Source organism: Heterocephalus glaber, unplaced genomic scaffold (genome assembly GCF_053883595.1).
Source record: "Heterocephalus glaber isolate CG9 unplaced genomic scaffold, H.glaber_assembly_v1.0 deba00000936, whole genome shotgun sequence".
Classification (NCBI taxonomy): Eukaryota; Metazoa; Chordata; class Mammalia; order Rodentia; family Bathyergidae; genus Heterocephalus; species Heterocephalus glaber.
Genome location: NW_028258172.1, coordinates 2,646,617 through 2,668,713, shown reverse-complemented (window position 1 = coordinate 2,668,713; position 22,097 = coordinate 2,646,617).

Genomic DNA, 22,097 nt, shown 5'->3' with positions numbered 1-22,097 from the left:
AACAAGACAAGGATGTCCACTATCACCAGTCTTGTTCTATATATTTCTGGAAACATTAGCCACGACAATTAGACAAGTGAAAGAAATCAAAGGAATAAAGATAGGTAATGAAGAAGTCAAATTGTCATTATTTGCAGATGACATGATACTCTATATAGAAGACCCCAAGAACTCCACCAAAAGTCTTCTAGACTTAATAACCAAATTCGGTCAAGTAACTGGTTACAAGGTCAACACACAAAAATCAATAGCTTTCCTCTACACACCAATGACAGACTCACTGAGAGAGAAATAGGACAAATAATTCCTTTCACAATAGCATCCAAAAAACTGAAATACCAAGGAATTACCCTAACAAAAGAAATCAAAGACCTCTTCTCTGAAAATTATGGCACTCTGAAAAAAGAGATTGAAGATGATATCAGAAAATGGACAGACATCCCCTGCTCCTGGGTAGGAAGGATTAATAGAGTGAAAATGGCCATACTTCCAAAACTGCTATATAGATTTAATGCAATTCCAATTGACATCCCAGCAGCATACTTCACAGACCTCGAGAAAACAATCCAAAAATTCATTTGGAGCAAGAAGAGACCCAGAATAGCAAAAGCAATTCTAGGTAACAAAGACATGGCAGGGGGTATCCCAATCCCCAACCTGAAACTCTACTACAAAGCTACTCTGATAAAAACAGCATGGTACTGGCAAAGAAACAGACTTGAGGACCAGTGGAACAGATTAGAAGATGCAGAAACAACGCCAGACACACTCAGCCATCTCATCTTCGACAAAGGAGCCAAACACCCTCACTGGAGGAAAGATAGCCTCTTTAATAAATGGTGCTGGAAAAATTTGGCTTCAACTTGCCAAAGATTAACACTAGACCTATATCTCTCGCCATGCTCTAAACTAAAATCAAAATGGATTAAAGATCTAAATATTAAAATAGAAACTCTGAACCAGTTGGAACAGAGGCTAGGTAGAACCCTTGAAGACATCGGTGTAGGAAAAGATTTTATGAACCAAACCTCAGTTGCCTGTGAACTAGCACAAACAATCAACAAATGGGATCTCTTCTTATTAAAAAGCTTCTGCACAGCAAGAGAAACCACCGGCAGTGTGAAGAGACAACCCACAATGTGGGAAAAAAAATCTTCACCTGGTCTTCCTCAGACAAAGGTCTACTACCTCAAATCTATAAAGAACTTAAAAAGATCAGACCTCCCAAATTTAAAGACCCAATCCAAAAACGGGCATCTGAAATGAACAGACATTTCTAAGACAAAGAAGTAGAAATAGCAAATAAATACATGAAAAAATGCTCAACGTCACTGGTCAATCGAGAGATGTCAGTGAAAACAATGCTGAGATTCCACTTCACTCCAGAAAGAATGGCTGCTATCATGAAATCAACCAATAACAAATGCTGGTGGGGCTGTGGGGAAAGAGGAACCCTGCTCCGCTGCTGGTGGGAGTGTAGACTGGTGCAACCACTGTGGAAATCAGTATGGAGATACCTCAAAGAACTAGGACTGGAAGTCCCATTTGACACCGCTATTCCACTGCTGGGGATCTTCCCCAATGAACTGAAAGAATCATACCACAGTGATATATGTGCACCCATGTTCATAGCAGCACAGTTTGTAATAGCTAAAACTTGGAAACAGCCCAAATGCCCATCAACTGGAGAGTGGATCAAGAAAATGTGTTTTTTTTATAAAGTGGAGTACTACTCAGCCATAAAAAATGAGAAATTAGAGACATTTATAGCTAAGTGGATGCACATTGAGGTGATACTCTTAAGTGAAGTAAATAGGACACACACGTGTAAATACCGAATAGTTTCTCTGGTGTGAGAAACTGAAAGTGTAAATAAGGACTAAATGTCTAATAGGTAATGTGAAATAGGAAGAAAAGGGGCAAAGGGGAAGGAAGTGGGAGGGCTAGGGGAAAGGATAGAAGGGAATGGGATTAATATGAGAAAATGGAAAAAATGAAACAAAATCTTTGTAAATAGGGAGGACTGGAGTGTTTGAAGGGAAGGCTGGGCAAGGGTGAAAAGTAAGAACCAAGAGAGACTATGTAAAGGTGCAAATTTCCAATGATGAATGTCATTATATTGTATACCTGAAATGTACCAATGATTAGAATGAATAATCGATTATGTAAAATAGGAAGAAATGGTCCAAAGGGGTAGGGGTAGTGTGAGGGGCAGGGGAAAAGAAAGAAGGGAAAGGAAAAATGATGAGAAATGGAAAAAATGGAAATAAAGTCTTTGTAAATAGGGAAGGGTGGAAGGTGTGAAGGGAGGGCTAGGAATGGGGAAAGAATAAGAACCAAGATGCATTATATAAAGGTACAGTTCCCAATGAGAAAGTAAATTGTGTTGTATACCTACAATGTGCCAATAAAAGAATTTAATACAAAAAAGGATACGATTTTTTATAAAATGGAGTACTATTCAGCCATAAAAAATGAGAAACTAGAGACAATTATATCCAAATGAATGCATATTGAGGCCATATTCTTCAGTCAAATAAATAGGACACATGTGTAAATACTGAATCATTTCTCTAGTGTGAGAAATTGAAAGTGTAAATAAGGATGAAAATGATTACAATGAATAATTGGTAAGTTGAAATAGGATAACGTCCAAGGATTTGGGGATGGCAGGTGGGGAAGGTGAAAGGGAAGAAAGGAAAAGAAAAATTATGAGAAAAAAAAATAGTAGAGTCCAAGTCTGTGTAAATAGGGAAGGATGGAGGGGGTGAAGGGGGCACAGGTAATGGGAGAAAAAATAAGAACTAAGATACATCATGTTCTGGTGCAAACACCCAATGATAAATGTAAATATATTTTATACCTAAAATGTACATATATATATGAAAATTCAGAAGAAATGGATAAATTCTTTGATACATATAAACTACCAAAGCTCAATCAAGATGGTGTAACAAGAAGAAAATATCAGTCACTGAAAATGTAATAAAGTGAAGCAGTAAAAATATGCTCCCAAGAAAAACCCATTTCCCAACAGATTTACTCCCACGTTCTGCAAGAACTTTACAGAAGATCTAATGGCAATACTCCTCAAGCTCTTTCATGAAATCAGAACTCCCAAAGTCGTTCCCTAAGGCAAGAATCACCTTCATTCCAAAACCAGAAATGGAACCTGCTGAAAGAGAACTACAGGCTTATCTCTTTAGATGCCACAATCCTCAATATGTTACCGGCAAACAGAATGAAGCAAATCTTCAAAATGTTTATACATCTTAAGCAATTAAGATTCATTCCAGGGATGGAGGGATGATTCAAGATACATAAATAAAGAAATTTAATACTACACATAAATAGTAACAAGGATATCCATCATACAGTCATCTCAAGAGATGGAAAAAAGCATTTGATAAATTCTAACATCCATTCATGTTTCAAACCCTGAAGGAAATAGGAATATATGTCTTTCTCTGAATTTGATAAAAGCCATCTAAGACAGCCCAACAGCCCACATCATACTAAATGGAGAGAAGTTGAGAGCTTTCCTTCTAACATCAGAAATAAGACAAAGATGACCACTATCACCACTTCTGTTCTATATAGTTCTTGATATATTAGCTAGAACAATTAGACAAGAGAAATAAATAAAATGGATATGAATAGAAAAGGAGGAATTTAAATGATCTTTATTTGCAGATGATATGATCTTCTACATAGAAGACCACAAAAGTACACTACAAGAATTAATTCTAAAGGGGTAGGGGAAGTGGGAGGGGAAGGGGTAAGGAAAGAAGGGAAAAGAAAAGAAAAAAATGGAAACAAGGTCTATGTAAATAGGGAAGGGTGGAGGGGGTGAAGGGTACACCAGTAATGGGGAGAAAATAAGAATCAAGATACATCATGTTGAGGTACAAGCACCCAATGATAAATGTAAACATATTGTGTACCTAAAATGTACCAATAAAAGAATTTAAGCAAAAAATAGAATTAATTCTAGTTAACTCCTAGAATTAATAACCAATTCAATACCATACCAAGATACAAAAGCAACACTGAAAAATCAGTGTCATTCCCATACATCAATAACAAACTCACTGAGAGTGAAATTAGAGAAATAGGACCTTTCACAATAGCATCAAGGCAAATGAAATACTTAGGAATTAACCTAACCAAGGAAGTGAAAGATCCCTACAATGAAAACTGTACTACTGAACAATAGGAGATCAGAGAGGATATCAGAAAATATTAAAATATCACTTGTTCCTGGATAGGTAGAACAAATATAGTCAAAATGGGCATACTTCCAAAACTATTAAAGAGATATAACAAAATCCCAACCAAAATACCAGCAGCATTCTTTACAGAACTACATTAAGGAATTTTAATGTTTTAGTTACTTTTTTCTCATTGCTGAGACTAAATGTCTGACACCCAAAGTTAAAGAGGGAAAGATTTATTTAGCTTACAGTTCATAGAGGTTTCAGTCCATAATTGGATGGCGCCAAGGCAAGGAGACATATGGAAGAGGGGTGCAGGTGGCTGATCAGACCCCCAGATACCTGTCTGTGAGTCCACAAGGAATAAAGACAGAAATAAATTTGAAAGTTTAGGGATACTGGGAGGAGATATGCCTCTAGTAGACACTCTCAACAATCTGTCCAGTGGACCCACTTTTATTACTAAGCAAGAAGCTCAGGGGAAGGGGTAGTGTACTTTTCATGGAACAGCAGCAGTGGTAGTAAATGTGTAACTAGTGAATAGAGAACCCTTCCCTCTACCCAAATGCCTGTATGCTTTGTATTGTCCTCAGCAGATGTCATCTTGCTCCAGGAGCACTGTTTAGTTTTCTGCACACAGTCAGGAGCCTGTGGTTTTCTATTAACTTATCTGTTCCAGAACAAGTTACATCAGCCTTGGACCCTACAGTACCCAAGACACATAGCCTGGTTCCCAACAGAGGGGCAACAGTTCATGGCATGTGGAAGTTAGCAAAAGCAGCCAGAGAATGTAGCAGCATCTTTCTGCCCCTTTTATCTTGTTGAGACAACCAGGATTAGGGTGGTGCCAAACCAATCAGTGGACTGATTTAGTATTCACACGCCCTTAATCACAGCATCACACTCTAGATTCAGGCACCTCTGAAAAAGCCTATGACTGCAGTACTCTTTGGGGGATATCTAGACACAAACTATAACACCTCAAATCCTAAAATTCATATGGAACCTGAACAAATTTAGAGAAACAAAAACAATTCTGGGCAACAAAATAAGGCAGGGGGCATCACAATCTGGGACTTCAAGTTATACTATAAAACTAGTGATAAAAACAGCATGGTATCGCAAAAAACAGACTTGTGGGTCAATGGAATAACAAGGAGGATTCAGAAGCAACTCCAAGCACACTAAACTGTCTATATAAATATATAAAGGACTGCTGATTTCTCTTGGTCTTATGGTGCTTAGAGTACAATTTTTCATCCTTATTGTTAGTCTGTGTAAGTTTTTGCAGAACAGGTGTATTTATTTCAGAGAACATAAGGACAGGTCTTGCTTTCAGATCCAGTCTATCAATCTGTGGATTTTAATTGAAGAGTTAGAACCATTTACTTTATTGAAATGTGTGTGAGAAATCCAATCATTTGGGTTTTTTTCCTTGGGTTGGATATATTTCGATTGTTCATTTCTCTGTGAGTTGGATTTAATCTTTCCTTTTATTTTGTAGTTTTCATCTTCTTGATCTGTGTTTAGTATTTTCTGCAATGCTTGCTTGGTGGTCATGAAATTCTCTAATCTATATTTACTATGGAAGTTCTGTATTTCTACTTCAAACTTGGATGACAGCTTTACAGTGTATAATGAACTGGGTTGGTAATAATTTTCCATCAGGGATTGAAAAATTTTGTTATAAGTCAAACCTGGCATTTAGGTCAATGTTGAGAAATATTATACAAGTTGGATGGGTTTGGCTTTACAGGTGATTGGGCATGTCTCCTTAACAGCTTTTAACATTGTTGATTTCTTTTGAATTTCTAGTATTTTGACTACTGTGTATAGTGGAGAGGTTCATTTTCAACAGTGTCTATATGGGGTTTTTAAATGTTTCTTTTATTTGTATGTGCATCTCATTCTTCAGATTTGAAACATTTTCTGTAATAGTTTCAGAAAATAGATTTTTTTAACCCATTAGCCTGTATTTCAGCCCCTCATTCAGGAACTTTTGCATAGTCTGCTCAGTGTGGTTTATATTTTTTTAGATCCTGACTGAATGTTCTAAAACTTTCACCACGTCTACAAGTCTCAAAAATCTTTCCATCTTCACTTCTATCTAGACTTTCAATTGAATTTTTGTATTTGATATAATAATGTTTTTGTTTATGGGATTGCAGCTTGACCCTGCTCTATAATTCACTCTCTTCTTTTAACAGATCATATCCTGTATCGTGTCCCTTAATTCAAAGAGCTGCTTGTTTGTATCTTCTTTGAAATCATTGATCATTGTAGTAATTGATTCATTCAGGTGCTTAGTGATCTTTTCTTTTATCTCATTTTACATATCAGTATATAAAATTCTCTGTCTAATTTCATTTGCATACTGATCTAAATGATCAGTTTTTGAAGAGTTATATATTTTGGGGCCATGCACTTATTTTTTTCTCATTTTATTGTGTTTCTATATTGTGATTTGTAGAGCAGTTAAAATGTCATTTGGACTGTCATGTGGGATTCTTTTAATTTTTATGTTTTTATTAGAGCTTGTTTGCAATATGTGCAGTTTACAATCATCATGGAAAGTGGGCACATGCACATAACACAGCTTGATTCTCTTTTTCAATCCCCTTCCCTCCCACATCCTTCCACCCTCTTCAAAACCTCTGTTCTACTTTTCCTTCTTATTGATATTATTAGTCTTACCTCATATTTATGACATATAATGTTAATATTCATTTAGACTATTAGATTTCTGTGCATGCCATATCTTTAATCTGCACATTTCTCATTCCCCTCTCCCTCTCTTTTCTTGCTCAATCTCAAGGATACTTTCTTATTTGCAAAGGATCTATCCCTTTGATTCCTTCCATGCAACCTTCATTGTGGTCTTTGTTTGTAATTTCTCTTACTCAAATTAGAGACAATTTTTAAATTTGTGTGCCTGGTTCATTTCATTTTTTTTGAATAAGTTTATTGCTAAATTTTAGGTATAATTGTGATCTTTTTCATCATTGGGAATTCGCACATCTACATGATATATCTTGGTCCTTGGATTTTCCCCATTCCCTTTCCCTCCCTTCCACTGCTCCACTCCTCCCTATTTACAAAGCCTTTGTTTCTGTTTTTCCCGTCTTTTCTCATAGTTTTTCTTTCCCTTCTTTCCTTTCCCTCAACCCCCTCCCTACTTTCCCTTCCCTTTTGGAGCTTTTCTTCATATTATACATTATGTATTATACATTTTGGTCCTCACTTACTCTTTCAGTTTCTCACACCAGAGAAATTATTCAGGATTTAAAGATGTATGTCCTATTTATTTCACTTATGAGTATGGCCTCAATGTGCATCAATTTAGCTGTAAATAGCTCTAGTTTGTCTTTCTCTGTTGGTGAGTAGTACTACATTTTATAAAACAAAACCCACATCTTTATCCAGTCACCATTTGATGGGCATTTGTGCTGTTTCCTAGATTTAGCTATTACAAACTGTGCTGCTATAAACATAGGTGTGCATATATTGCTGTGCAATGATGCTTTTAATTCTTTTGGGAAGATATCTAGAAGATGAATAGCTGGGTGAAATGGCACCTTTAATCCTAGTTTGTTTGAGGAATCTCCACACTGATTTCCACAGTAGGTGCACCAGTTTAAATGCCCACCAAAAATGGAGAAGAGTTCCTTTTTCCCCACAGCCCCACCAGCATTTGTTATTGGTTGATTTCTTGACAGCAGCCATGCTTTCTTGAGTGAGGTGGAATCTCACCATTGTTTTAATTTTCATCTCTCAAATGACCGGTGATGTTGAACATTTTTTCTATGTGTATTTGCTCTTTCTACTTCTTCATCTGAGAAATGTCTGTTCACTTCAGATACACAGTTTTGGATTGGGTCCTTAAATTTGGAGGGTCTGATTTTTTAAAGTTCTTTATATATTCTAGATAGGAGACCTTTGTCTGAGGAACAGCAGATATAAATTTTTTCCTACGTTGTGGGTTGCCTCTTCACTATGTTGGTGGTTTCTCTTGCTGTCCAGAAGCTTTTTAATAAGATTAGATCCCAGTTGTTGATTTTTTGTGCTAATTCAAATGCAACACAGGCTTTGTTCATAAAGTCTTTTCCTATACCAATATCTTCAACAGTTCTACCTAACCTATCATCCAGCAGGTTTACTGTTTCTCTTTTAATATTTAGATCTTTGATCCATTTGGATTCTAGTTTAGTGCATGGTGAGCAATACGGGTCTGCTTTTAATCTTTGGAAAGTTGAGAGCCAGTTTTTCTAACACCATTTATTAAAGAGGCTGTCTTTCTTCCAGCGAGGGTGTTTGGATACTTTGTTGATAATGAAGTGGCTGAGTATGTCTGGAGTTGTTTCTGCATTTTTTACTCTGTTCCATTGATCCTTGGGTATGTTTCTTTGAACAGTATCATGGTATTTTTCTCACAGAAGATTTGTAGTACAGTTTCAAGTTGAGGATTGTGATACCCCCTGCCTTGTCTTTGTTGCCTAGAATTGCTTTTGGTATTCAAGGTCTCTTCTAGTGCCAAATGAATGTTTAGATTGTTTTCTCTAATTTCATTAAATATGTTGTTGGAATTTCAATCAGGATTGCATTCAATCTATATAACAGAATTGGAAGTATGGCCCCTTTTACTATATTGGTTCTTCCTACACAAGAACAAGGGATGTCTTTCTGTTTTCTGATATCCTCTTTGATCATTTTTTCAGAGTCCTTTAGTTTTGAGAGTAGAGTTCTTTTATTTCCTTCATTAGATTGATTCCTAGGTATTTTATTTTTATGCTATTATGAAAGGAGTTGTTTGTACAGTTCCTCTCTAAACAAGTCTGTTGTTCAGGAAGGCTATCAATTTTTGAGTGTCGACCTTTTATGCAGCTAGACTACTGAATTTGGTTATTAAGTCTAGAAGACTTTTGGTGGACTTTCTGTGGTCTTCTACAAAGAGTATCCTGTCATCCACAAATAATGACAATTTAACTTCTTCATTTCTTAACTGTATTCCTTTTATTTTTTTTCTCTTGTCTAATTGCTGTGGCCAATGTTTCTAAAACCATATTGAATACAAGTGGTGATAGACATCCTTGTCTTCTTCCAGATTTTACCACAAAGAATTTCAGTTTTTGATCATTTAGTATGATGTTGGCTGTTATTTCAGGCTTTTATCAGGTTGAGATAAAGGTAATCTATTCCAATTTTCTGTAGGTTTTTTTTTTTATCATTAATGGATGTTGGATTTTGTTGAACACATTTTCTGCATCTATTGAGATGATCATATAGTTTTTGTCCTTGACTCTGTTAATATAGTGCATTGCATTCATTGATTTAGGTATGTTGAACCATCCTTGCATCCCTGGTAGGAATCCCACTTGGTCAGGGTGTATGATCTTCTTGATGATCCTCTGTATTCTATTTGCCAGTATCTTTTTGAGGATTTTTGCATCTATGTTCATTGGGGAGATTGGCCTGTAGTTTGCGTGCTCTCTCTCTCTCTCTCTGCTTGGTTATTTCTCTGCTTTTGGAATCAAAGTAATGCTTGCTACCAGGAATGAATTTGGGAGTATTGCTTCTTTTTCAATTTCATTAAAGAATTTGAGATGTAATGGCATTAGCTCTTACCTTAATTTTTTGTAGAATTCAGCAGTGAATCCATCAGGACCTGGGCTGTCTTGGTGGGTAAATTTTAAATTACATTTTCAATTTCATTGATTGAAACTGGAGTGTTTAGAATTTTTATATTTTCATTCAACTTTGGTAATTTATATGTATCTAGGAATCTGTCCATTTTTGTCTGTGTTTTCCATTTTATTGGAGTATAGGTTCTCGAAGTAGGTATTGATGATCCTCTGGATTTGTCCTGGATCTGTTGCTATTTTACCCTTTTCATTCCTAATTGCATGGATTTGGGTCTCTTCTTTCCTTTTTTTGATAAGGTTGGCTAAGGGTTTGTCAATTTTCTTTATTCTTTCAAAGAACTGACTCTTCAATTTGTTAGTTTTTTGCATCGTTCTCTTAGTCTCCATTGCACTGATTTCTTCACTGCTCTTTATAATTTCCTCCCTTGTACAAGGTTTGGGCTTGTGTTGCTATTCTTTTTCTAGGAGCTTGAGGTACAGCATTAGGTTGTTTATTTGAGCTCATTCTGTTTTGCTAGTATGGGCATTAACTGCTATAAATTTCCCTCATAGGACTTCTTTCATTGTGCCCCATAGATCCTTTATGCTGTATTGGCATTATCATTTAATTGTAGAAGCTGTTGAATTTCTTCTATAATTTTCTCTGTCACCAATTTGTTGTTCAGGAGAGTGTTATTCAATTTCCATGTATTTGTGAAGTTCATGCAGTTTCTTATGCTATTGATCTCCAATTAAAATGCACTATGGTCTGATAATATACAGGAGGCTAACTTCCATTCCTTTGCACTGACTTAAACATTTTCTATGAGCTAGTATGTGGTCTATTTTGGAGAATGACCTGTATGAAGCTGAAATGAATGTGTATTCTGAATTAGTGTGGTGGAACACTCTGTAAACATCTGTTAAGTTCATTTGTTCAACAGTTTGATTTAGTTCTAGTATTTCATTGTTTACTTTTGTGTGGTTGATGAATCTATTTTTGACAGTGGGGTATTGAGGTCCCCCACTACTGTTGTAGTAGTGCTTATTTGATTTTTTATGTGTGTTATTATTTGTTTTATATAGTTGGGCACGCTAGTATTCAGTGTATACATATTTATGATTATAATCTCTTCCTCTTGGATTGTTCTCTTTACAAGGATATAGTGACCTTCTTTGTCTCTCTTCATTAGTTTTGGTTTGAAATCTACTTTGTCTGAAAATAAGATAGTTACCCTTCCTCTTTTCCTGTTTCCTGTCTCATGGAGAACTGTTTTCTATCCTTTTAGTTTCAGTCTGTGAATTTCTTTTTGAATTAAGTGTGTTTCTTGTATACAGCATATTGTTGGATTTTGTTCATTAATCAATTCTACCAATCTATTTCTTTTGATTGGTGAATTGAGGCCATTATCATTGATGATTATAACTGATATGTATTGACTTAAACTTTTCATGATATTTTACTGTTGTTGGCTCTTTTATTTTTTATTTTCCCCTCTCACCATTTAATTTCTTGTTTTGTCTGATGGCTTCTTTCTGTTGGGCCTCATGGAGCTTTAACTCCCATTGTTTTTTCTAGGATAATGTTTAGAATTGTTTGGAGTGCTGATTTGGTATTCATGAAGTTTCTCAGGTGTTCTTTGTCATGAAAGTGTCTTATTTCCACATTAATTTTAAAAGATAGTTTTGCAGGATACATATATCTGGGTTAGAGGTTGCTTTCTTTTAGGGCTTGAAATACTTGAAATACTTCACTCCAGGCTCTCCTTTACTTGAGAGTTTGTGTTGTGTTGTCCACTGTGATTCTGATGGGCTTTCCTTTGTTTGCGATTTGTTTCTTTTCTCTAACTGCTTGTAATATTTTGATCTTCTGTTGGGCTTCCAGGATCTTGACTATTATATGTCCAGGTATAGATATTTTTTGATCTTGACTAGTTGGAGTCCTATATACCTCACTTATCAGTATGTTGAATTCTATTCCACTGCTTAGGGAGTTTTCTGCCATTACTTCTGTGAATCATTTTTTAATGATATTTGTACTTTCTCCTGTTTTTTGTAGACTCCTATCAGTCTTTTGTTATTCTTCTTTGCATCATTTATCAGCTACTGGATCTATTTCTCATCACCCCTTACTATTTTCAAGAAATCTCTCTTTTCATGGTCACTAACCGCAATCCTGTCTTCTATATCTGAAATTCTGTCTTCACATTGGCTCATTCTCCTGAAAATACTTTCAATAGAATTTTTAATCTCCTGGATAATTGTTTGAATCTGTTTCATAGATTCCATTTCTTTCCTATGTTGGGCATTCATGGTTTCCATTTCTTTCCTATGCTGGGCATTTATGGCTTTCATCATGGTCCTGAGCTCATCTATTATTTTTATGTTTCTGTTCTAGAGTCTGTAATCATGTCTTTCATTCTGCTCACCATCTCTTAGTTATATGGGAAATTATTTCTGTTTTGAATTTTTCTAGACACTCTTTCATCTGTTTTGTTACTTCCTGTGCTATCAGTTCAGGGTTCCAGGTGGTTGATTATCAGGTTTTTCTACCTCTTTGGGCCCAAAATTTGCTTTTGATGAGCTGGAAATCTGGGTATGCACCTTGTTTAGGTGTCTTCTCATTTCTATTTTTGTTGTTGGTGCTGTTTTTGTTTTAATTTCTGGGTTGATACTTCAATATCACTTATTGTTAATATCTTTGTTGCTTGTACTTAGAACCCTTATGGAATGATTGTTTCTCAGAGTTTCTTTCAGGTATAGCTGGTCTTTAGGTTTTGAGTCTCTAATGACTCTTAAGAAATCTTATTTTCAGTATACCAGGAAGGACAATTGATTAGATCAATCATGACATCTTAGCCCAGGTGATAAAATCAGCATCAACAATAGCATCAAACACAGCTTTGAAAATGACCACTTGTGGTTGCTATTAATCAGTTACCTTTACCCACATGAACTAGATCAAAATTGAGAACCAGCCCAAAATATGTTTGTAGTAAATAAACCATTCAATATAGCAAATTTTCCCTTTGAGATGAGGACATAAAGAGTTGAGGAAGGAGGGATAGAGAGATGGAGAGGGAAAGGTTAGAACTGATGTTAGAGGATACAGGAAGATCACACAAACTTTGGGAAACTATTGAAGACAATAGAAAATGAAAGAGTGAAGGAACAAGGACAAGAATGGAATAAACTAATAGATATAGGGAGGCTACAAGCTCTATTCACCTTCCTATAAAAATAATGACAATTCAGAGAAGGAAAGAGAGAAAAAAATCAGAAATACGATAGAAAGAAGAAAAGGGAGAGAAATGAAGAACAAGAAGGGAAAGAGAGTAAAAGAAGAGAAGAAAAAAATAGGGCCTTCTTCAGAGTATGTGTCTGCTGTCACAATAGACAATGTGGGCAGCAGTGTGCAGATCTAAGTTGATTAATCTCAGCAAGTCAGCAATTGTCCACTGGGATTCAGGCTGATTTTTGGCTGCAAGGCCCAAGTGGAGCTCCCTGACCTCCTGCAGGCTTGAACTCTGTAATGTTCTAATGCAGGTTTCAGCTACCCTTCCCCTGAAGCAAGTCCTGCTTCTGATGGGAGGTGCTGATCCCACCAACTTACCAACCATGATGATCCAGTGCACCTTTATTGCAGAGATTTTCTTCACTTTCCCAGTGGACTTCTGTTTTCATCAAGGAGCCTAAGAGAGACCCTCTCTCTGTTGTTCATTTCTGCTCCATTTTCCGGAGCTAATAATTATGGCCTTTATGGCCCCAGGCACTTTTGTAGTTTAGATCTAGATACCAGCCCAGCCTACTCAGCAGGTGGGAGCATGGCCTTCTGTGCAACAATGCTTGGGCAGCGGGGGCAGTCCTGGGCCCTCAGGCCAAAAATCTATGTTGGCAAAAGATAGCCTCTTTCACAAATGGTGTTGCAAAACCTAGTGCTAGTCACAGAGGAGACTGAATCTAGGCCCATATATATCATCATGGTACAAAATAAAATCACAATTAACAGATGAATTAATAAAAATATTCATATATAATGGGGTACTACTCAGCCATAAAAAGGGCTAAATATGGTAATTTGTAGAAAACTCAATGAATCTTGATGTTGCAGTATTAAATGAAATGAAGCAAACACAGTTGAAATATCACATAAAGTTTCTTATGTGGGAAACCCAAAGTATAAATAACTTAAAAAACAAATTCAATGACAGACAATGGAGGGGAGGGTCTTTCACAAATGATGAGGGAATCTACAGAGAGAAGGAGTGGGGAGGGAGTTGAGGGGAAGGGGAATACAAAGAATTAAAATACATTAAATTGGCTGATTAGACATGGAGTTGCATCAGAGATGCTCAGGAGTCACTGTAAATGAAGGCATTCTGAAGTGAGAGAGGGGCTATACCTTGAAATGTAAAATTAATAAGACTATATATGTAGATTAATCCAAATATGTTACTAGTTCAAAGGTGTAAATAGTGCTGCCATGGCTACATCACCTCCATCCCCACTTACTGGTGAACAGCCATCATAAAAGTGTCACAAATAGCCTGAGGGACCAAACTAATATTTAGATGTAAAAATCCTTGGAGACATTTTACATATGAGCCACCACCCCCATGATTCCCCTTCAAACACAAGGCAAAGAAGCATTCCTGTAGTATGCTGTCCAGTTTTCAGTGCAGGGAAGGGAATTCCCAAGAATCTGGCTACAGAGAACATAAAGAAGCATAAGTCACCTTAGCCAACTCTGCTCAGAGTCACCCCAGCTCTCTGGTCAACTCATCCACTGAGTCTGATCTATGCATGTGCCTTCTTGAAAAATCAAGTCACTGGTGCATATTCCCACCAGCCCACCAACTTCACCCTTGGCACCTACATGATCCACGGAGCCCAGCAAGTTCCATGGCTTCCAGTAATCAGACTGCAAATAAGCTAAGAAGGAAACTGTGTGGACATTTGTGCTTTATGGCATAGTAGTCATGAAGGAATTGTCTTTTTTTTTGTTAAATTCTTTTATTAGTACATTTTAGGTATACAACACAATTACATTTCTCATTGGGAATTGCACCTTTACATAATGCATCTTGGTTCTTATTTTTGCCCCATTCCTAGCCCTCCCTTCACGCCCTCCACCCTTCCCTATTTACAAAGACTTTATTTCCATTTTTTCCATTTCTCATCATTTTTCCTTTCCCTTCTTTCCTTTCCCCTGCCCCTCACACTACCCCTACCACTTTGGATCTTTTCTTCCTATTTTGCATTATCGATTATTCATTCTAATCATTGGAACATTTCAGGTATACAATATAATGACATTCATCATTGAAAATTTGCACTTTACATAGGCTCTATTGGTTCTTATTTTTCACCCTTGCCCAGAACTCCCTTCAACCCCTCCATGCCTTCCTATTTACAAAGATTTTGTTTCTATTTTTCTATTTCCTCATGTTAATCCCATTCTCTTCTATCCTTTCCCCTAGCCCTCCCACTTCCTTCCCCTTTGTCACTTTTCTTCCTATTTCACATTACCTATTATACATTTTAGTCCTTATTTACACTTTCAATTTCTCACACCAGAGAAACTATTCGGTATTTATACATGTGTGTCCTATTTATTTCACTTAAGAGTATCTCCTCTATGTGCATCCATTTAGCTATAAATGTCTCTAATTTCTCATTTTTTATGGCTGAGTAGTACTCCACATTATAAAAAAAACACATTTTCTTGATCCACTCTCCAGTTGATGGGCATTTGGGCTGTTTCCAAGTTTTAGCTATCACAAACTGTACTGCTATGAACATGGATGCACATATATCACTGTGGTATGATTCTTTTAATTTTGGGGGGAAGATCCCCAGCAGGATCAAATGAATCTTCCAGTCCCAGTTTTTTGAGGTATCTCCATACTTATTTCCACAGTGTTTGCACCAGTCTACATTTCCACCAGCAGTGGAGCACGGTTCCTCTTTCCCCGCAGTCCCACCAGCATTTGTTACTGGTTGATTTCATGAGAGCAGCCATTCTTTCTGGAGTGAGGTGGAATCTCAGTGTTTTTTTCATTTGCGTCTCTCGAATGACCAGTGATGTTGAACATTTTTTCATGTATTTATTTGCTATTTCTACTTCTTTGTCTGTGAAATATCTGTTCATTTCAGATGCCCATTTTTGAATTGGGTCTTTAAATTTGGGAGGTCTGATCTTTTTAAGTTCTTTATAGATTCGAGATAGTAGACCTTTGTCTGAAGAAGAGCAGGTGAAGATTTTTTCCCACATTGTGGGTTGTCTCTTCACACTGCTGGTGGTTTCTCCTGCTGTGCAGAAGCTTTTTAATAAGAAGAGATCCCATTTGTTGATTGTTTGTGCTAGTTCACAGGAAACTGAGATTTTGTTCATAAAATCTTTTCCTACACCAATGTCTTCAAGAGTTCTACCTAACCTCTGCTCCAACTGGTTCAGAGTTTCTATTTTAATATTTAGATCTTTAATCCATTTTGATTTTAGTTTAGTGCATGGCGAGAAATATAGGTCTAGTTTTAATCTTTGGCAAGTTGAAGCCCAATTTTTCCAGCACCATTTATTAAAGAGGCTATCTTTCCTCCAGTGAGGGTGTTTGGCTCCTTTGTCAAAGATGAGATGGCTGAGTGTGTCTGGCATTGTTTCTGCATCTTCTAATCTGTTCCACTGGTCCTCAGGTCTGTTTCTTTGCCAGTACCATTCTGTGTTTATCACAGTAGCTTTGTAGTATAGTTGCAGGTTGGGGATTGTGATACCCCCTGCCATGTCTCTGTTACCTAGAATTGCTTTTGCTATTCTGGGTCTCTTCTTGTTTCAAATGAATTTTTAAATTGTTTTCTCAAGGTCCATGAAGTATGCTGCTGGGATGTCAATTGGAATTGCATTAAATCTATATAGCAGTTTTGGAAGTATGGCCTTTTTCACTCTATTAATCCTTCCTACCCAGGAGCAGGGGATGTCTGTCCATTTTCTGATATCATCTTCAATCTCTCTTTTCAGAATGCCATAGTTTTCAGAGAAGAGGTCTTTGATTTCTTTTGTGAGGATGATTCCTCGGTATTTCAGTTTTTTGGATGCTATTATGAAAGGAATTATTTGTCCTATTTCTCTCTCAGTGAGTCTGTCATTGGTGTAGAGGAAAGCTATTGATTTTTGTGTGTTGATCTTGTAACCAGCTACTTGACTGAATTTGGTTATTAAGTCTAGAAGACTTTCGGTGGAGTTCTTGGGGTCTTCTATATAGAGAATCATGTCATCTACAAATAATGACAATTTGACTTCTTCATTTCCTATATTTATTCCTATTATTTCTTTCTCTTGTCTAATTGCTGTGGTCAATATTTCCAAAACTACATTTAACAAGAGTGGTGATAGTGGACATCCTTGTCTTGTTTCTTATTTTAGTGTGAAGGATTTCAATTTTTGACCATTTAGTATGATATTGCCTGTTGGTTTTTCATAGATGGCTTTTATCAGCTTGAGGAAGAGAACATCTATTCCAATTTTTTATAGGTTTTTATCATAAATGCATGTTGGATTTTGTCAAATGCTTTTTCTGTGTCTATGGAGATAATCATATGGTTTTTTTCCTTGGCTCTATTGATATAGTGCATGACATTGATTTATTTGAGTATGATGAACCATCGCTGCATCCCTAGGATGAATCCCACTTGATCAGGGTGTATGATCTTCTTGATGATCTTCTGCATTCTGTTTGCCAGTATTTTATTAAGGATTTTTGCATCTATGTTCATTAGTGAGATTGGCCTATAGTTCTCCTTTTCGGTTTGGTCTTTCTCTGCTTTGGAGATCAAGGTGATGCTTGCTTCCAGGAATGAATGTGGGAGTATTGCTTCCCTTTCAATTTCATTGAAGAGTTCAAACAGTAGTGGCAGCAGTTCCTCTATAAATGTCTTGTAGAATTCAACAGTGAAGCCATCAGGTCCTGGGCTTTTCTTAGTTGATAAGTTTTTAATTACATTTTCAATTTCATTGGTTGATATTGGGTTGTTTAGAATTTTGAGGTCTTCTTCATTCAACTTTGGTAATTCATATGTATCTAGGAATCTGTCCACTTCTTCTGTGTTGACCATCTTATTGGTGTATAGTTTCGAGAAGTAGGTATCGATGATCCTCTGGATTTCTTCTGGGTCTGTTGTAATTTCACCCTTTTCATTCCTAATTGCATGGATTTGGGCTTTTGCTTTCCTTTTTCTGATATTGGCTAAAGGTTTGTCAAATTTGTTGATTCTTTCGAGGAACTAACTCTTGGCTTCATTGATTTTTTGTGTTGTTCTCTTAGTGTCCATTGCATTGATTTCTCCTCTGATCTTTATAATTTCCTTCCTTGTATGAGATTTGGGGTTGTCCTGCTCTTCTTTTTCTAGAAGCTTGAAGTTCAGCATCAGGTTGTTTAATTGGGCTCATTCTGTTTTCCTAATATGTGTATCCACTGCTATGAATTTCCCTCATAAGACTGTTTTCATTGTATCCCATAGATTCCGATATGTTGTATTGTCATTCAATTGAAGGAACTGGCTGATTTCTCCTTCAATTTCCTCTGTGACCCATTGGTTATTCAGAAGTGTGTTGTTCAATTTTCTCGAGTTTATGAAATTTTTCAAGTTTCTTTTGCTATAGATCTCCAGTTTCATCGCACTATGGTCTGATAATACACAGGGGATAACTTCAATTCCTTTGCACTTACTTAAACATGTTCTATGTGTGAGTATGTGGTCTATTTTGGAGAATGACCCATGTGCAGCTGAGAAGAATGTGTATTCTGATTTTGTGGGGTGGAAGACTCTGTAAACATCTGTTAAGTTCATTTGTTCAAGAGTTTGATTGAGTTCTAGTATTTCATTACTTATTTTTTGTCTAGGTGATCTATTTGTGACAGTGGGGTGCTGATGTCCCCCACTCTATTTGAATTAGTGCATATATGACTTTTCATGTCTGTTAATATGTGTTTGATATAGTTGGGTGCACTAGTGTTTGGTGCATAGATATTTATGATTGTCATCTCTTCCTCTTGGATTCTTCCCTTTACAAGGATGTAGTGTCCTTCATCTCTCTTAATCAGTGCTGGTTTGAAATCTACTTGATCTGCAAAGAGGATAGCTACTCCTGCTTTTTGGGGGGTTCCTGTCATTGGAGTAGTTTTTTCCACCCTTTAACTTTTAGTCTATGAATTTCCTTTTGAATTGTGTTTCTTGTATCCAGCATATTGTTGGATTTTGCTTCTTGACCCTTTCTGCCAGTCTATTTCTTTTGATTGGTGAATTGAGACCATTAACATTGATGGTTATAACTGAAACGTATTGACTCATCATTGCCATGACTTTTTGTTTTTGTTGGGTTCTCCCCCTTTACATTTAATTTCTTGTTGTGCCAGATGGATTAATTCTGCTTTGCTTCCTGGGGTTGTGATCCTCAATGTCTGTTCCTAGGATATTGTGTCAAATTCCTTGGAGTGCTGGTTTGGTATTCACAACGTTCCTAAGGTGCTCTTTGTCATGAAAGTATCTTATTTCTGCATCCATTTTGAAAGGTAGTTTTGCAGGGTACATCAATCTGGGTTGGAGGCTGTTTGCTTTTAGGGCTCGGAATATGTCCCTCCAAGCTCTTCTTGCCTTGATGGTTTGTGTTCAGAAGTCTGCTGTGATTCTGATGGGCTTTCCTCTGTGTGTGATTTGTTTCTTTAACTGCTTGTAGAACTTTGTTCTTCGGTTGCGTTTCTGGAATCTTAACAATTATATGCCTATGTGTAGGTTTTTTTGATCAAGGATATTTGGAGTCCTATATGCCTCACTTATCTGTATGTCAAGTTCTTTTCCCCTGCTTGGAAGTTTTCTGCCATTATTTTTGTGAAGAGATTTTTTTATGTCATCTGCACTCTCTCCTGTTTCTTCATTGACTCCAGTCAGTCTTATGGTATTCTTTTTTGCATCACCTAGCAGCTGCTGGATTGATTTCTCATGTTCCCTTATAATTTTGAAGCAATTTTTCTTTTCCTGGTCACTAATTGCAATCTTGTCTTCTATATCTGAAATTCTGTCCCCACATTGGTTCATCCTGCTGTGTAGACTTTCAATGGAGTTTTTCATGTCCTGGAAATCTATTTGCTTCTGTTTTATGGATTCCATTTGTTTCTTATGTTGGGATTCCATCATATTCCTCAGCTTCTCTCTAGCTTTATTAATCATGTCTTGCACTAGGAGCACAATTTCTCCTGTTATCTGAGAAATTATTTCTGATTTCATTTTTTCCAGATCCCCTTTTGTTGCCAGTTCAGTGGGTCCAGGTGGTTGAGTATCAGAGTGTTCCATCTCATTTCCCTTTGGGGTTGCTGTAGGTGATCTGGAAGTCTGGTTTTCAGACTTATTTACATGTTTTCTCATTTCAACTGGGGGGTGGCTTTTAGCACCTGCACGGATTTCCTCCTCTGAGCTGGGAGAGGTGGGACAGGGGCCAGGAGGAGCAGTAGGGATTGTGGCCCAAAAGCCCTTTCCTCTGGGTTGTGAGCAGTGGGAGGGATGGTGGCCGGGAAGCCCCTTCCTCTGGACCAGGAGCAGTGGGATGGTGGCTCAGAAGCCCCTACCTCTGGGAATTGTCTTTATTTTCTCATGTTGGACTGCTTAATCTGGGTCTATGCTGAATTGTATTTATTATATTGGAAACTTTTTGTACTCATTTAGTTGTTTATTTTTTCCCCTCTCTCTTCTTATCTCCCTATTCCTTTTCTTCAACTCTAGCATTACTATTTCTATTTATTACTTGTTGCTCCTTCTATTCCTTCCTTTCAAGATTGGTTTTCCCTATATTATACTCTCCCTCAGACATTCCTGTCCTCTCTCAGTTTAATCTTTTTTCCTACCTATTCTTTTCCTTTTTCTCTTCTAGATCTTATTTAGTCCATTGCCTTCCCTTGCCTCTTAACCTTAGTTGGACAAATAAATCAACATTTTTTGACAGCCTCTCTGCTTTTCTTTATCTCAAGTTACACCTGCTTCTTCCTATATCCTCTCTCCACCTTCACAAATAACTTGTCAATACCCTTAGTATTAAGGCATTGCTTCAAATGTAAATCATTTCCTACAGAATCTGACCTTGATTTAATTTTACCCTATTTTTATTTCTCCTATCTACCTCTCCTCCTCACTTATACAAATTCCTCCATCTGTTGCCTTCCTTTCTTGTTCCACTAACAGCTAATAGCAAAATTGTATAGATTGTAAAGTTTTATTGTTAAAAGGTGAAAGTGTAAATGCAAAGTGAAGTTCACATAAGTGATGTATAGTCAAATATATTGATGCAGATAAATCAACAGTAATTTTATCCTCATAACAAACTTACAGGGTCCAAAGTATTTACATGAAATAGCAGAAGGGTTGAACAATATTTTTGGACAAATAAAGTAATGAACATATTGCTGGAAGGAAGACTCTAACTAAAATATATTCATATTAATTATAATCTCTGCACATAGATGAAAGATAGATAGAGACAAAAGGCTCCTAAATCCTCCCAATTCTCCCAATGAAATCTAGGGGGCACCAATGGAGAGAAAAGCAAACACCAGATAGTAGAGCTTTATGAATTGATTAAAGCATGTTAAAAGCATGTTCAAAGAGAATGTGACCCAACATTTCATGGAAATATCATACAAAATAACCAATGTGGATATGGGAGAAACAAATAGAAAATTAAAATACTACATTAAAATTGCTCAAAACTTGAATGACCAATTTACCAAAGATATAGGCTTCAGGAAAAGGGATCAGACAGAAATACTGAATTTAAAATATTACATAGTATTCATAAATAGCAGAAATGACTAATGTGAAAACATCTTTTATTATCAAGCACAAAATGGTAAATAATTGTGAATTACCCAGAGACACCTTGAGGATAATAAGAGAACAAGAAAAATTCATTCAATATCTAATAGAGGACTCTAAGAAGACCAACTTAAGACTAATTGGAGTTAGAGAGAAACTGCAATACAGCACACAAGTAAATAAAAAATTTTATACAGATATCATAATAGAAAACTTGCCAAGTTTGAGGAAAGAGTTCAGCATACAACTAGCAAGACATGCAGAACACCAACCAGCTAAAATGATAAAAGAAGCTTTCCATGAAACAGTATAACTAAAATTCCAGATGTTCAACAAAAAATAGAATCTTAAAATCCATTAGAGAAGAGCAAAATGTCATTTATAAAAGTAAACCTGTTCAGTTTACAGC